Source organism: Rattus norvegicus, chromosome 1 (genome assembly GCF_036323735.1).
Source record: "Rattus norvegicus strain BN/NHsdMcwi chromosome 1, GRCr8, whole genome shotgun sequence".
Classification (NCBI taxonomy): Eukaryota; Metazoa; Chordata; class Mammalia; order Rodentia; family Muridae; genus Rattus; species Rattus norvegicus.
Genome location: NC_086019.1, coordinates 209704625 through 209722329, shown reverse-complemented (window position 1 = coordinate 209722329; position 17705 = coordinate 209704625).

Below are 17705 nucleotides of genomic sequence, written 5' to 3'. Positions count from 1 at the left end.
CCTCTCAGCCCCCAACTTCAAGTGCTTGAAGCTCCATGTGGTTAGTGGGTGCTGGCTGGACAGGTCAGCTCAATCATCCTGTGTGGTGTAGACCAGGGTGCCCGGCCAGCTTCTGGAAATTATTGACACTGAACGGAGCTCACTCAGCACTGAGGCCCGACACACCAAATGTTACCAAGAGTGGGACTTGTGGGAGACCAGATTTGATCCTAAGGTGGACTAGGGGAGCCTGCTGTGACCTCTTCCTTGATGTCACCCTTCTGGTCTGTCCTTCTTGAGTTCATTTTCTTTTTGTCCTTGAAAAGGAAAACAAAAGCCAAAGAGGCCAGACGTGAGTGGTGGCCGTGCCCCACCTCCCTTTCTGCAGCAGCTTTGAGCTATTTTTAGTTTCTAGGTGACTGTCATTGCTGCCGGAGGCTGACATTCCATACCCTGGGAACCCTGACCGGCAGCCTTTCTGCTGTGAGCTGAACCCACTTTGTTCATGCCCCAGAAGGAAAGAACAACATTCATTAATGACCGGCACCTTTTGGAATATCGGAAATGGGTCCTCCATGACCTTAATGACCCTTAACTCTTGGCTGTGCAAGACTGCTGCATGAATGGTTGTCTCTGGAAGGTTCAAAAGCTGCCAGCCTCATGACTGGAGAGATTAAGGCTAAATGAGAAAAAAACTGGCAGTGTTTCCAAATGGGTAGAGGCCTGAGGCCCACCTCCAGGCACCTTCCCAGGGGGTTGTGCAGGTAGGAGTATGACTGAACATGGCATGGAACACCAGTATCCCATGAGAAGGAAGGGGCCCCAGCCAGTTGCTGGCTCTAGAGGTAGGGGCAGAACTGGACAGTCCCCTTGGCACAGGTGACCTGCAACTCCTTTGGTGTGTGTGGGGGGAGGGGGGTGTAGAGGAGGATGGCTACGGCTGCCTGGCCTTTGGGAAGAAGGGCCTGCTCTGTCTCAGGCCCTAGAACCTTTGACTAGAAAAGCAAAGGTCACGGGAACAATCCCTCCCTTTCACGCTGGGTGACCTGGCAGGAGCACACTGGAGCTGACAGAGGGTGCAGCCCCTCCCCAGCCGCCCAAGACAAACACAGCACTAGGAAGTTCCCACGCTCTTGTGCTGGAGGCTGGGCAGTGGGGAGGGCAGGGCCTTAGAAGCTACAGGTGAGTATGGAGACCCTGCTTGTGGTCCACCTGCAGCACCCACCTGCAGAGTCTACCTGCAACACCCACCTGCAGGGTCCGCCTGCAGAGTCCACCTGTAACACCCACCTGCAGGATCCACCGCAGGGCCCGCTTTTGGCAGATGCTGCTTGTGGAGTCTGTACAGTGAGCCCACCTAGTTCATCCCACCACCTTCCCTGCAGAACAGGAACCTGAAACCCAGAAAGGTTAAGTGACTTGCCCCCAGTCACACAGCTGTGGGAAGAAGTTAGGTGTAGAGTTGAAGTTCAGTGGTTCTTTAGAGTGGGGTGCTCTGTGCAGACATAGTCAGGTTGATGTCCAGTGAGACTTTCAAGGATCCCAAACAGTGATGACCTAGGGTTCCCCTCTGTAGAGTGGGTGTGTGAGTGCCTGACTGGCCTCTGGGTAATGTCTGGCTATGGAGCAAATGGGCCGAAGAAACACATATTTTCAGCTCCATGAACTTTGCTTGGTGTTACTTTTGGCGTTCTTTGGTCTGGGGTGATTTAGAGTTGGGGTGGAGGTCTTGGTTTACTTAAAGTCAGAGTAACCAAAAGCAAGCTAGCTCTCCTCTCCATGAGAGAGTGTCCATCCCTTCAAAGAGGCAGATGGATGGACACAGTGTCCCAAGCCCTCCAGTGGGACCACTTGCCTTGAGTTTGCTGACAAGTGTGCCCTAGCTGGGAGCACCTGGTTGCCTGGATCATTCCTTCCCTCCAGCATACACCTACTGGGCACCAGCTGTATACAGGCTTGGGTTCCTAAGGCTGCAGGTGACATTTTTTCATTCTTGGCACCTTGGTGCTCCTGGCTGCTGCATTGTTCTTCGACTGTTGATGCCTGTCTCCATGGACAGGACCCTGAGGCCCTGGGAGGGGGTCGAGGGATGTGGTCTGAGGACACTAGGAATTCTGATCCTAAGAGACTACTCAGTAATACTCACAACTTCATAGAGGCCCCATCATTGTCAGGCTCCCCAAGGGCATCATGGCCATTGCAAGGTTTCCTTGATGCCTGTGTTCCTTTCCATCAGCCTCTGTCCAGACCACTGCTGAGGCCAGGTCAAGGGTGGCTCAGCCCAGGTTAGAGCTGGGACAAAAGTCAGTCATTGCAGACCAAATGAAGTACTGAGCCTGGAGACAAGGGGGAGAAGCCCAGGGAGGCCCCAACTTTATGACTCTTATCTCTTTCTGGGACTCTTAATAAAACCAGGTTGACTTTTGTATCCTACATGCCCCCCCCCAACCACACAGGCACACGAACACAGGCATGCACACACACACGTGCATGTACACACACATGCGTGTGCACATGTATGCACAGGCTCTAGGTTTCAAGACAATAAGCATTTGAGAAAGACCTGTCCACTCAGTGTGGTGTCTGACCAAGTCCTGACTCAGACAATGTCCCAGGCTTTCTACTTGTGGCTGGGAAGGCTACCGTCAGACTGAGACTGAGGGCTAACTTCTTGTGCTCTGAGCATGGGATAGTCTAGCCTACCTGATACTATCAATCATCAACTTAATGGGATCTAGAATCACAGGCCTCTGGGCATGCCTGTGGGACATTGTCTTGATTAGGTTGAGGTGGGACATCTTCCTACCACGGAGTGGCACCATTTTCTGTGCTGGGATCTGGTATTGAGCACAAGCATCCATCACTCTCCTCTTCTTGACTGTGGATGCAATGCCTCAAGCTTCCTCTGCTTTGAATTCTCTGCAGTGATGGACTGTAGTCCCTCACTATGGGCCAAAATAAGCCCTTTCTCTCTTCATTTGCTTTTATCAGGGCATTTTATCATAGCAACGGGAAAAGTAGCAACAGAAAAATTGCCCACCAATTGACCCTTCTGACTCATTTATCAACTTACTTAAAATCATCCACCTGCCCCTCACACTGTTCACAACACAAGGCTTCTTCATTAACCTAAATTTGCCTATCCATCCATCTGACTCGCTCTGGATCAGCTGCCCATGCCTGAATCATCCATCCATCCATCCATCCACCCATCCATCCTTCCATCCATCCACCTACCCATCTATCCATCTATCCTTCCTTCCTTCCTTCCTTCCTTCCTTCCTTCCTTCCTTCCTTCTTCCTTCCTTCCATCCATCCTTCCATCCATCCAGCCATCCAGCCAGCCCAGACTTATCTATCAACTCACCCTCCATGTATGCACACACACACACTGATTCATGCAACTGATCCATTAACCGCATATATCATCTACCATAAATCCAAGCAGATTCTTCCATTCCTGCATCCATTCACACAGTCACACAGCCATCCCACTATTCACCAGTTATTCATGTATGCTTGTTCCAACACTCATCATCCATGGGTGATCTCCTAACCATCTCCCCATCCACCTATCCGCCAACCTCCTACTCATCCATCTATTTATCATCCACGCACTCTCGACTGTCCATCATCCATCCATCCATCCCAAATGTCATCCATTCAGCCACACATTCACACATTATCCACAAGTTATCTACATATGCCTCTTCCATTATCTATCCATCCACCCGCCAATCCTCCATTCATCTATTATCTATCCACCCATCCGTCCATTCATCTATCCCTCCTTGCCTGTTATGATTTGAATATGAAATGTCCCCACATAGGCTCATGTCCCAACACTAATTTCTTAGCTGGTGACTTCGTAGGCTGCAGAATCTTTAGGAGGTGGGGCAAGATGAAGGGAATGAGACATTGTGTGGCAAGTCCAGATTAAAGCACAGACTCTGCTCCTAGAAATGATTTCTGCGTCTTGATCTTCGAGATGGGAGCCAGTGCCTCCGGGGAGCCTCCTGCACCATATCTTCTCTGCCATGATAATCTGCAACCCTTAAACTGCACGGAGCCATATTGGATTTGGGCCTAGCCGCTTTTTGACTGCATGGTTCAAAGTGACTCTGGGCTGTTTGGCCACAGAGACTCACCCCGAAGATGACTGCCATAAATCTTAAGATTGTTGGATAAAGCCTCTCCCATGAATTTACGGCACAGGAGTATAACATTCAAGGGATGCCTCAGCTCGAGCAGATACCAGTTATCTCCTCAGTCAACACCCAGTGTCTCCACCACCTGACCTCATCGCCTGACTTCTTTGCCTCCAGCTATCACTGCCTATACCCTCATCTCCCCCTCCTTCATACTTCACAAAGGTCACTCCCCCTACCTGAAAGCCTTAAAAGCTGCAATGTTCATCCCAATAAACGAGACCTTGACAACAGAACTTTTGCTTGGTCTCCTTCTTCTCTTCACCCCCATTTTGGCCCACAGGTAGAAAGCCTCTTCGGGACCCTGAATAACTGGGTCCCCGCTGGCAGGGCCAAGTGGCGCCCGAACACAGGGACCCCGAAGCAAGGCCGACTACAGGACGATGGAGATAAGAGAGCTGCAGCGGGAATCAAGGACTCTTCAGGCCGCATCGCTCGTGTGTCCCTGGAGAGGGAGGTAAGGACCGGTCGAATAATTGTCGTCTAATTGCCATGGGGAAGGTATGGATTTAGGAGGCTTGTTTCATAGGAGAGATCAAGCGCTCACTCAGGGAGAGAGGATTAAGAGTTAAGAAAAAGGATTTAATCAAGTTTTTTTGTTTTATTGATGAAAGGTGTCCCTGGTTAATTTTAAGCAGTGTGGGGCTAGCTTAAGTAAAACTTGTAATAAAAAAGGGACAAGGTAATGGTAAAGTGTTTTTGCATATGCGTTCTTTTAGAGTTATATTTTAGTCTTTGGACCCTGACTAGAGATAGTTTACACCCTAGACATGAGAGAGAATGGGTTTGGGAAAAACAGTCCTCCCGGACTCTCCGCAGATGCTTTGGAGAAAGAGAAAAACCTTTTCAGAGCTCTCTTAGGAATAGAGGGAAAGCAGGAGACGTCCTGCCTCTCTGCTGGCTCCTATTGGAGAAATGCTTATTTCTAGATCTGGGTTCCATAGGTAGGATATGTGGGTCCCTATCGTGGGACACCATTTAGTTTTTTCCCTCTATGTCTATTGTGTGTCCTTGGTGCACCAAGCTATCCATGTCTGTCAGTTTATGTCTGTGGTCTTTGTTTCTCGTTGTTTAAATGTTTTATGTTTCGTGTTCAAAAGAAAAAATGATAAAAACTTTATCTGCCAGTCGTTCACACCTTGACTTGGTTTTAACTCGTTTCAAGAAGGGAACAATGCATAAAAAACAGTTTCAATTGGCTTTTGGAGCCTACATCTGTAGCTAGAAGCCTAAGTCTGCTGGACAAGCTCCCCAGGGGCTGGCTAAATGTTTATACTAGCTGATCCTAAAGACACCAGGAGCTTCACAGCTTAAAAGGTGTAACATTGGTAACAGAAAGTTGGCTTAAAACTGTAATTTGGATATGATCCAACCTAGGGAAACAGGTCCAAATTGAGGTAATATTTTTATGGAATTCTTATTCTAGAAACCAGGCTTCTAAAAGATTTTAGGGCAGTGTCTCTTTGTTGAGGTATTGGAGACCGCACCATCGTGCGTTCATACGTAGGAATTGGCAGTCATAGCCAAAGGTGTGGTTTGCCCTAAAGTTACTGTATTTTGATGCTAATTCCACTGCCCCAAGAACAGCTGCCTAGTCACATACTCAGAATTCAGGTGACTTTCCAAAGTTGTGGCTGTGCTCTGGTGTTACAAAGAGATCTTAAAGATTGTGATTAAAGATTGTCAGTGTTACATTGACTAACTCAAACTTATTTATAATTAAGAAAAAAATCAAACAGGTAGAGATTGTTACAGGATTTAAAAAGGATTGATGAGGTTTTAGAACTTGTGAGAGCATTACAGCTTGTTTGCTTATCCAACTGCCATTTCAAGATAGATTTAGAGGATTGTTTTTATACAATTTGTTTACGTCCTGGCGATTGTGAGTTTTCATTTCGTGAGCTTGCTTATAATTTTAGAGAGCCCATAAAGTGATATCATTAAAATTTTTACTAAAGAATGGCTAATAGCCTTATATTATGTAATTTTGTCGCTTCTTCAATGTAAGAAGTTAGAACTTTAAATCTTTAAGTGTATATAGAAATTTTTACTACAAACTTTTGCTCTCTAAATGAGCTTTATATGTTAATTGCCAAAGTACCTCACCTTACCAGAGGACTTAACTTTGTTATCCTCATTGGAGATAAAGCTTTTGTCATTAGTACAAAATTGTAGGCTAGAGTCATGGAAGTATTTTAAAAAGAAACCTGGTGAAACATACCTTATTCCAAACAGCAATCAAATTGGTTATTACAAAATACTGATATTTGGCCTATTACATATACAAATTTCAGGCAAAATTGATAATTTTACTCCTTGCATGCTTTTGTATTTACTGTAAATTTGTGCATGCAACCCATAGAAAATGCACTTAGTGTATTTATAGGTGGTTCATCTAATGAAAAGGCTACATGTATGATTGGATCACTTGTTTATTCTCTTGAGTTTCCCCCGCTTCAACACAGATTATTAAATTACATTACGTGCTGTAGCCACTGTTTTTAAATGTTAAAAATCAAGCTTTCAATTCATACGCTGATAGCCAATGTGTGGCTTGTGGTTTTACAATTGATTAAAAAGTTTTCGTTCTTTTGTTTTTTTTTTTAGATACTACTAGCCCTCAAATTTTACAATTACTTAATGCTATATTAGAGGCAGGTTTTCTACTTAAAATCAAAGTGATTTCAGTGTGAATTGTCTGACAACTCACTGTCCTTTCAGTGCTCTGGCTCAGACAACTAAACAAAACCATAGACCCAGCTCTTTGAAAATGGTAATGGAGTTGATAACACACCCTCTTGAAAAGAGGAAGACTCCATTTGCTTACTTTCAACTCCCAGCCTCACCTTGCCGGCTCAGGGATTTCTAGTACAGTATTTATAGGATTTGGCATCTCTAATTAATGCTTATGTTTAGGTAAATAAAGCTGGTGAGGGGCTGGAGAGATGGCTTAGTGGTTAAGAGCACTAAGTACTGTTCCTTTATAGGCCATTTAAGAACTCAAATTAGATTGCCTAGACCACTTAGCAAGGGAGGACAATGATACCAGACAGATTATAGGCCTTACATAGGAACAGTTAGTAAAAAAATCTCATTCTTTATATATCCAAAACAGTAATGCTGGAGACAATAATTTGGTATAAAAGTAAATTTATAAATACAAGTGCTCAGTGTCCTCAATTTAATCCTTAAGGACTTATCTTAATAAATAATATTTTAACAATATTTTAATAAATAAAAAGGGGAGTTATCCCTGTATGCTAAAATATGCTCCTTTTATTTCAATTTTAAAATTTGGATGCCAAGGAACACTCTGAGTTTATGGCACCCTACAACTAGGCATACTTCTGCCAAGGTGAAATAGAAAGATCCACATATTGGCATGATCCTGTTCAGATATTTTATATGGGGAAGAGGGAATCTTTGTGTTTTTTCTACAGGATGCTACAGGAGTGTGCCAGCTGCCCGAGTGGCTGGTGAGCCATGCTGATCCTGGGAGCATGAAGATTCAGCTCTCCTGGTTCGGGTCCCTGGAGTCATTCCTGTGTCCTTGGAGGAATATGGAGGATTCCCACTCATCTTTTGTCATCACAGAAATTCTGGCGTTGCTGCAGTCATTGTGTCCCGTCCCACCACGGCCTGCGCTCCGACCCTCTGTGCACTGTTGCTTGGTGGAAGCTGCTGTGGACTGGGGAACTCTGCCCTGGTTTTGCAGATCTCAGACATGGTTCCATTGCCTGCTGGTTGTTCCAGAGAAGAATGACCGATCCTGAACTGTCCTGGGAAAGACCTTGGCATTTTCGCTGCTATTGTAGCAGCCATTACTGCTGCAGCCATTGTGTCTGGAGCTACCCTCCCCCAATCTATTGTTAAGCAAGCACAGTGGGTGAACTTTCTGGAGTAGTTGCTAACAATTGGGAATTCTAAATTTTATTACAGGAGAGGCTTGACTAGGTCCTTGGTGGTATGGCCATAGCAGCTGAGGAGAACCAGATGAGGTGCCCACTACTTATTGGGAGAGGCACAATCTCTTATATTAATGCCATCTGGCTCCTGCTCCATCGCCCCTGGGCTCAAGTAAGAGGAATGAGAAGATGATCCAATGTAGCTTTCCTCAGTGACGGGCAACTTCCTCTGACCCTTGACCAATCTAGACATGGAGCCTTGAGGGCGACAAGGTGGTCCTATGACAGAGAGGCTGGGGTTTGAGAGGTCGATCCTAAGACAGAGGTGGCTACACCCCGTTTAAACGTGCGGGCCGGTCAAATGCTCCTCTGCCCAGTCTCTCCCCCAATAACACACACGTATAGCCCAGAACGGTGTGTTACAGCATAAGTTCATTCCTAGCCATTGGGGTGCAGTCCTAACTGCAAGAGTGGCTTGCCATGGCCGAGCTGGGCACTCTGTGAGGCATGTCTGATCTCTCTCAGACCACTACTTCCACCTAATGGTTTTTTTTTTTTTAAAGAAAAATGGGGGAGATGCACGGAGCCATATTGGATTTGGGCCTAGCCGCTTTTTGACTGCATGGTTCAAAGTGACTCTGGGCTGTTTGGCCACAGAGACTCACCCCGAAGATGACTGCCATAAATCTTAAGATTGTTGGATAAAGCCTCTCCCATGAATTTACGGCACAGGAGTATAACATTCAAGGGATGCCTCAGCTCGAGCAGATACCAGTTATCTCCTCAGTCAACACCCAGTGTCTCCACCACCTGACCTCATCGCCTGACTTCTTTGCCTCCAGCTATCACTGCCTATACCCTCATCTCCCCCTCCTTCATACTTCACAAAGGTCACTCCCCCTACCTGAAAGCCTTAAAAGCTGCAATGTTCATCCCAATAAACGAGACCTTGACAACAGAACTTTTGCTTGGTCTCCTTCTTCTCTTCACCCCCATTTTGGCCCACAGGTAGAAAGCCTCTTCGGGACCCTGAATAACTGGGTCCCCGCTGGCAGGGCCATTAAACCATAGCCAAAGCAATCTCCTTCCCTGAGTTGCTTTTTGTCATGTATTTTGCCCATACAATGAGAAAAGTGGCTAACATAGTAGCAATCCATCCCCTTATCTATCTACCCTTACCCTGCCCATCCATATTTCTGTCCCATTTTCTATGAACTATTCTCACATGAATCTTCTGTCATCAATATATTCAAACTCAACCATCCACTCTGTTATCCATCCATTTACCCATCCACCAATAAACCCAATTATTCATCATCCATCTATCCATTCATCTAGCCATCCCATTCATTAACCATCAATCACTGCATGTAGCGTTGGTGGCTGACTGTCCATCGACTCAAGTCTCCCACACCTGAAGTTGTCACTCTGCTCACCCAGTGCTGTGCCTTCCCACCAGGCTCCTTCTAATTCTAGTGTCAGACCTGAAATCACAGAGCGATCACAAATCTTGCCCATTATCCATTCTGAGTGAGGTGATAACACCAAACACATTAAAACAAATCCTGTCACCCTGAGCTTTAGAATTCTTGCAGTGACATGGCTCTGTGTACAGTGGTTGGTAATTAGAAGACAGAAATTTTGCAGCCCTCTCCCTGGCCTTATCAGAGCCCTGGCTTTGGGTAAGTTAACTGACTACACTGGGTGGCCTCAAGTGCTGGTCACCACACAGCAAAGTGCCCATACCAAATAACACGTGCCACCGTGGGGATCCATTCTCACTTCTGATACTGCACGGTGGGTGAAATTGTGCCTGAAAGAGAGAGTTTATTTTGCCTCTGATGACTGAATGCCAGATAAATAACTAACAAACACTTTAGTTAAATCTCAGTTCATCTGCTCTGGCCTTGTTTGTCCACTTCACCTGGATCTCCATCTGTTTCCAAACACTGTGTTTTTTTGTTTGTTTGTTTGTTTGTTTGTTCTCCTTAGAGCTGCACTGATTATACACTGCAGGAATGCCATCAAGAAGGACTCTGTAATGTTAACTTTGTCAACCTGGAATCACCATGAAGAAAATCTCTATGGGGAATTGTCTACATTGGGTTAATCTATGGGGGATTGTCTTAATTAAGTTAATTAATGTGGGATGACCCTGCCCACTGTGGGCAGCACCATTCCCTTGGCAGTGGATCCTCAATGGTATAAAAGTGGAGTAATGAAGTTGAGCACAAACAAACATGTGAGCACGAGTGTGTTCATCGCTCTCTGCTCCTGACTGTCAATGGGATGGACCAGCTGTTTGAAGGTCCTGCCTCAACTTCCCCATAACATTTGGCAGCCCCACCTCCACCCCATTTTTTTTTTCAGGGTATTTTATCTCAGCAACAGAAATGAAACCAGGAAAGACTATTTTCTTTGTGGAAGAAGCAGCTGATGGTTCACATGATTTTCCCCACTCAAAGCAAAGTGAGAGGTATCAGTCCTTCCTTGGTCTGGTTTCTCCTCTATAATGGAGCAGACCAGACTCCGAGGGTGAAGAACCCTTGTTCTCTGGCTGAGATGAGACAGACATTCATGATTCACTGGGCAAATTGCCTGACTCATTCAAATACATGACATGACAGAATGTGGCATGAATGGAATATGGCTGTTTCTGCCTCACCCGTTGGGGCTGTAACTGTGGGAGAGGCGGAGTCTGAAGTGCTGGTATAAGCCAGTCCTCAGCACATGACATACAAAATTAACCAGCCCACTTTAGAGGACCAGACCAAGGATCAGAATGGGTGTGGGACACTAACTCCCACTGGTCTGTCTGATGCCTACATCCAGCTCTTGGCTTTGCAGCTAGCAGTGTTGCCGTTGCCCTGGCCCTGGGCACTCCTGCCCCCTGCTTCTGAGCAAGTTATTTCTTGGGTCTGTCACTGGTGTCTCAGGCGGTCTTGGGGATGTTTCTGAATATCCTTGTTCCTCAGTTTCCCTACTAGTAAAATGTGGATAAGAATACTCCTTACAACTTTCTATGACTCAGCATACCATGAGCCTGACTTCCTTTGGGAGTCAGAAAGCCCTCAGGTGAGCAGTTGGCAAAGTCCCTTCTCCTAGTCTGCTGGGTCTTGTGGATTTCTTCAGTGTGCACCACGGGAGTGGAGTGGGGTGTCGGGGGTGGGTGTGTGCTCACCTCTCCTGGTCATCTCAGCGGCAGCTGCTGTGGTGGGTGTTTGTCAGCTGAGCTTTACTGGGGTCTGACCAGCATGGACAAAGCTAGGCTGAGACTGGCCTCTCTCATACCATTGCCAGTAGCCTGAATGAGGGAGCCTGAGACAGGAGGCACAGAACACACCCTGAGCTGCATCTTGTTTCTAAAATGTGATGTCAGCTTGCTCATGCCTTGCTTCAGCCACTCCTGCACCTCAAAGCACCCCCACACCAGGTATCTTGGAGTCCCTCTGACATGTCACACTCTGAACAGGTTTCTGAATCTTGTAACAGAAAGTGGGCTCCTGCCTCACCACCGTCTTAGGTTTAAAATTTTCTCCTGCCTTTCATCCTGTGTGGCCACCTGGAACAGGGCTGCCCTCTTCCTGGGAGGACTCTAGGGAAATGAGGGATACCGCTGTGTGCTGTATGCCTGGCTGTCTGGGTCACTACTCTGAATAGGATGTTGTCATGTTGTTAAGTTGACATCTGGGGAGTATAGGCCTCTGCCTTCAGTGCAGGAGTGCAGCCATTTTGAAAGCCCTTGCATTCTGATCCCTTCAACCCAGCTGAAGCTTTCCATGATACTGCAGTTCCAGATGTGTGAGCTGCAAAGCCAAGAGCTGGATATGGGCATCAGACAGACCAGTGGGAGTTAGTGTCCCACACCCACTCTGATGCCCAACCCATGCTTATGCCCAAACCATACTCAGAAGGCTGGGTGCTTCAGGCAGGTGGCTTGTGGTCTCTGAGCCTTGCTTCCTCTCTATACAAAGAAGAAGGCAACTTTTCCCCAGGGTTGCCCTAGGCTTCAGTGGTGCTTAGAAAGGGTGGAGAATATAAGGGAGCCAGGCTCTCTCTGGTTTTAAGCACTCCTCTGCCTGACCCATACCTCACTCCAGCTGCCTCTTAGTGGGGGACCAGGTGCCATTTCAGTGGCAGGCATGCGATATTTTAAGTGACACCTGAGGCTGAGATAAGGCCCTGGGCTACACATTCCATAGGAAGTAATTTCCCCAGCCCACATAAGACCCGATGCTAAGATCTCAGCATTGGAATGCAGGAAGGTGATAGCAGGGGAGACAGTCTCACTCCTGTTACACGAGCGATAGCTTCAGACATGTGCTGATGACTTCTGTGGTGGCTAATGCCAGGACCTTAGCTATCCTTGAAGAAGGGCCACACTGCACCTAGTGGGCATCTGTGTAACTTTCTGAGGACAGGGGTATGGGACTGTATGGACCACGTGTAACTTTCATGATAGGCAGCTAACCAGCTTCTTCACTGAACTCCACGCCCACTCCCACCCTCCCAGCTCCCTGTAGCCCTAGGTGACTGGTTTACTGATATCCTGCCATGGTGCTTCTCCACCCCATATCCACTCATTGAGGTTTTTGGGTTCTCCCAACCCCCAACCCTCAGCAAATTGCCATTGTGAATCCAGATACCCAACCCAGAGTTTCTCTATGAACCTTTCCACTCCAGTCCAGCACCCAGACTTAAGACCAGTCCCTTCAGTTCAGTGCCTTTCAAATTCATCCCACCACTGCGTCATAGTGAGATCACCATCACCCTTTCTTGGAAGTCTCCGTGTTTTGCTGGCTTTGAACTTCACTGCTATGGTCCATTCACTACACAGCCCTCACCACCCTGGAATCCAGCCCAACCCCCACCCTCTCTAGACACAGACTGCCTTGGCTCTCAGCTCATCAGCCTCATCGTGTTAGTTCTAGCATCTCTAACAAGCCCTTTATTTTTTGGCTCCACGTCCTCCGCACCTTCAGCTCCCCCTACCTGGAACTTTGTTCATTTACCGATGTCAACCTCTTATCTAGGTCTTCCCCTGGGTCTCCTCGTCAAAGACCTTCCTCACCACTGGGCTATCTCTCCCTCTTGTCACACTTTCATTATTGGCTTATTTATTTAACTGCTCACAATCTGCTTTTTCCATAGGAAGGAGCTGAACAAGGAGTTCTGGTATTGCTGTGTCCTTTGGGTTAGTAGGTCCTACAACAATATGGAGTGGATACTGGATGGATGGATGGATGGATGGATGGGTTAATGGGTGATGGATTAATGTGTGAATGAATTGATGTGTGAGATGGGTAGATGGGTGGATACATGGGAAATGACTAGGTAGGTGACAGATGGATGTGATAATTCTGGGTTGGAGGGAACAAGGGATTCTTTAGCCAGACCTTAGACATTACCTCTCAGTGCCCACAGCTGCTGGTGGCCACCATGACCTGAAGCTACCTGCCTTTACTCAGGATCCTGCTCATCTGCCTGTCTGGGCCCACACAAGGAACTGTGATCCTCAGCTCTTGACTTTTTCTATTATGTCCCACTGTATTGGAGCCACAAGTCAGCCCCATCCTTGCCTGTCTATGCACACGGAGGGTAGGTGGGGCCCACCACTCACCCAGTCACGACCACATTCTGCCTGCAGAGCCTGGTGAGCAACAGCCCTCGGCAGGGACCCAGCTTCTCCCGTGTGCATTCTTCTCTACTGAGGAATCTCCAGGGATTGAGGTTCCCACAGAGTAACTTGCCCCAGGCTTGCTACTTGTTGGCCTTGGCTCTGCTCCAGGAGACCCCACTCTTTAGATCCCTTTGGAGGGAGCCACAAGGGTCAGCCAGGCAGGATGTGGGTGTTTTAGGGTCAATGGACAGGTGTTCTGAGTCTGCCTCACCCGTGGTCAGCCAAGACTGTGTCAAGGGTGACCAAGTCTAATTAAAGGGAACATTAATCAGGGCCCTCTAAGCATGACTATTTCCTTGAGTCCCCTTAGATACCCACGAATTCCACAGAGGAAGGAGCAGAGATTGGGGGGCTACAGGCTGGGAAAGCCAGGCCTCCACCTCCAATTGCCACTCTGTGCGTATCTACTTCATCTCAACAGTAAGTTAAAGATTCTGGGAAACTACTCCATCCCCCAATTTCTCAAGTATTTAGTGGGAACACTACCCCTCTCACTCCACATCTTGGGGAGGAAGGGAGAAAAGCAAGCTTCCAAAATGGCGGGAAGAAATGAGGTGGTGGCATGAGTGTGAGCAGGGCTGGGGCAGCTTTGCAATGAGCAGGCACTGCCTTAGATCCAAAGAGAGAGGATCGAATGGACACGGTCCCTTTATCAGGTTGTAAATGCTTCCTTCCTCGCTGGACCACAGAAACTGCATGCAGCCCTCTTCTACCCTGTGTGTGCATGCATGTGTTTGTACAAGCATGTGTGCATGCATGTGTTTACATGTGTGTGCACAGGCATCTATGTGGTGTGTGTGCACGTGTATGTGCAAATAGCTGGTGCTCTAGCTGCATTCTGTGACAACCCTGCAAGTCTGCCTCTGTGAGTGGTTTGTATTCCAGATGCTACCAATAATCAGTGGTCGCCTGATCAAGGATTCACATGTGCAGAGCTGGGCATCCGTGACACATATGTTCCACATGAGTTGGTCCATGCTCTGAAATTGAGATTAAAGTGATGCTTGAGAGGGGAAATCATGAAAGTGTCTGGATGTAACCAGTAGAGTTTCTTATCTCAAGGGACTGGAGTAGCTTGTGATGTGCCTTGAGATTTAAAAAAGAAACCACATGGTACCGTCTCATGGCTCAGGTCACCTGATAGCTTGGAACTTGTGAGATCTCAAGCTAGGCCTAGGAGTCTGGCTCCTCCGGCCCTTTGTTCTCTCTTGGCTCCAAGTCTGCAAAACTTCTCCAGCATGCAAGGTAGTCAACCACTGAATTTCAAGAGACCCACGCTGGGCCAGAAGTCAAGTGTTGAGGGGGTTCATGCAGGTGTCAAAGCAGGCAGGAAAGGAAAGTTTGCACAAAGAAAGTGCAAACTTCATTAAGTGAGACTTAGTCTGCCAGGCTAAATCAAACTTCTGGAGAGTCCGACGCATGGTGGTTTATTGCCAACATATTTAAACACAATAGAATTTGGGGGAAAGTTTCTAGGCAACCATCATTCCCATCCTGTTGTACAAGAAATCCATCATTTCGATCTGTCTTTCCCAGAGCGTGTGGGAATGGGTCTGACACCACACAGGTGCATATGTGTGTGTGTGTGTGTGTGTGTGTGTGTGTGTGTGTGTAGATATACCCCCTTTTACAGAATCTGTGATGACATCAGTCCCTCCTGAATGGTATTTCTTCCTTAAATTGCATTTTACTCTCATCATGGTCAATTACTCTGTAACGGCATCCACCACGGCTGGGGATTTGCATGCTAGAGGGTGTGTGGATCAGAGGTGAGTTCTGGGGGCTGTCTCAGCAGAATTCTGCTGATCATTGTGTACTGAAATTTGATTTTGCTTCCTATTTCCATGGGGTCACAGGTGGTTGGACGGAGAAGGGTGGGATGAAACTCTGGTTCTGCTTTCCCATGACTGATAATCATGAGGAAACAGGCTGACCATGTTGTTGTTGTTGTTGGTGGTGGTGGTGGTGGTGGTGGTGATTCCGGTAATAATGGTGATGATGGTAGTCATGGTGCATGGTGATGATATTGATAAAGGTGATAGGATGACGGTGACGACGATGAAGATGACAGTGAAGATGATGACAGTGTTGATGGTCACGGTGGTGATAATGGTAGTCGCAGCTGCAGCTCCTTGTCAGTCCTGTGACCCTAAGGTAAGGATTGACATTCTACAGGACATCGTCCCATAAGTAACACAGACTTTAGCCAGTGCACCCAGGAGGCTAAATGAGATCCTTGAGTAAAGGTTTGGGCAGAGCCCAGCCATGACGACCTAGGCAACCCTGAGAAGGTTCTTTAAATCCCACTACCCCGTTCTGATTTAAAGCAGGCTTCTATTCATGCGGAGGCATGTTTATATACTCACACACATCTGAGGTCACCTCAGGTGCCTTTCAGAGTTCAAGCACAGCAGAGAGAGGCCTGAACGCCGAAAGGGTTCCTGGGACACATACCATAGGCCTGTTGCACCTTGCTAGGCTGCTGCTCACCAGGCCCACGATTCACCCTGAAGATTAGAGAGGTGATGTGGACAGCTGCAGAGGGACCCGCACCTGGGTTCCATACTTTACATCTAAGAACATTTGAGAACATCAGCCAAGTCTCTGTGGATAACAGGTACAACACTTTGAGGACCGACAGGGAACATCCCCAAAGGGGCTGTGAACACAGGCGAGTCAGAGAAAACAGCAATCCTGTGAGAGAGCAGTAAGAAGTGGGACCAGTACAGCTCTGATGGCGCTGCCAGCTGCCCTCAAGGTTTGTCTGGTAACGAGTCTGTTGACTTGTAAGGTGGCTTAAACCTCTCTTGGCCTCAATTCCCTTCTAGAGGTAACAGGAGACAGAACTAATATTGGCACTACAGGGGCATGCTCAGACCAAGTTGTTTCCACCATTATCACCACCACTATTACCATCACCATCACCATGATCATCACTATCATCATCACCATCACCACCATCACTATCACCACCATCACCATCACCACCACCACCATCATCACCATCACTATCATCATCACCACTACTACCACCACCACCACCATCACCACCACCACCATCATCACCATCATCATCACCATCATCACTGTCATCAACATCACTATCATTAGCATCGTAACTGTCACCATCACCATCATCAACATAGCTGTCACTACTATCACTATCACCACACTCCATTACCATCACCACCATCCTCCTCCTCCACTGGTTAACAGTCTGGCACACGCTTTGGGTATGGAAGACAGAAGAGAGAATCGTTAGTAACAAATTTGGGTTTCTATGTTCTGCCCTCCCAGTAGGACTCGTTTGGGCTGTCAGGGGTCACAGAGGCAGACATCAGCACAAAGACATGAACTTGGCTAATGAATGTGGCCTTGAGGCTCAGGAGAAGGGCAGGGCTGTGGGATTGTCCAGTAGACACAGATGGGATGGAGCGCCATCCCTCCCGTTTGCTCTGCAGAGCTATGGAAGGCAAGCCTGCTGAGATCTCAGACCAGCATCTCTCTCTCTGGCTAGGTGACCTCCCCTCTCTCAGCCTCTGCTCCCATCTCTAAAATGGAGACACACTGAGGCATCAGGCTCTGCCCTTAGCAAGCCTCTTGGGCCTCCCCTGAGCAGCCAGTAGGTGGAGCTGATGGGCAAGTATGAAGGAAAGGGGGGGGCCCTGTAGTAGGAAGAATTCTGGGAGCAGACTAGTGGGGCCTTGGAGTTCTGGCGATCTCCCTGAGGGCAGAGAAGCCACATTATCTCTCTGGGTATGGGTACTAAAGCAGCTGTCCACAAGCATTAACAGCGTAGTGTGAGCCCTGTAAGGAGCCACACCCCTCCTGTGGCAGCCAGACGATGAATAGGTTCTGGATGCCCCATGTCTCTGCCTCCATCTTGGATTGGTCCTCAGTCTTGTTATCCTCTCTTCCCGCTAATTCTGCCCA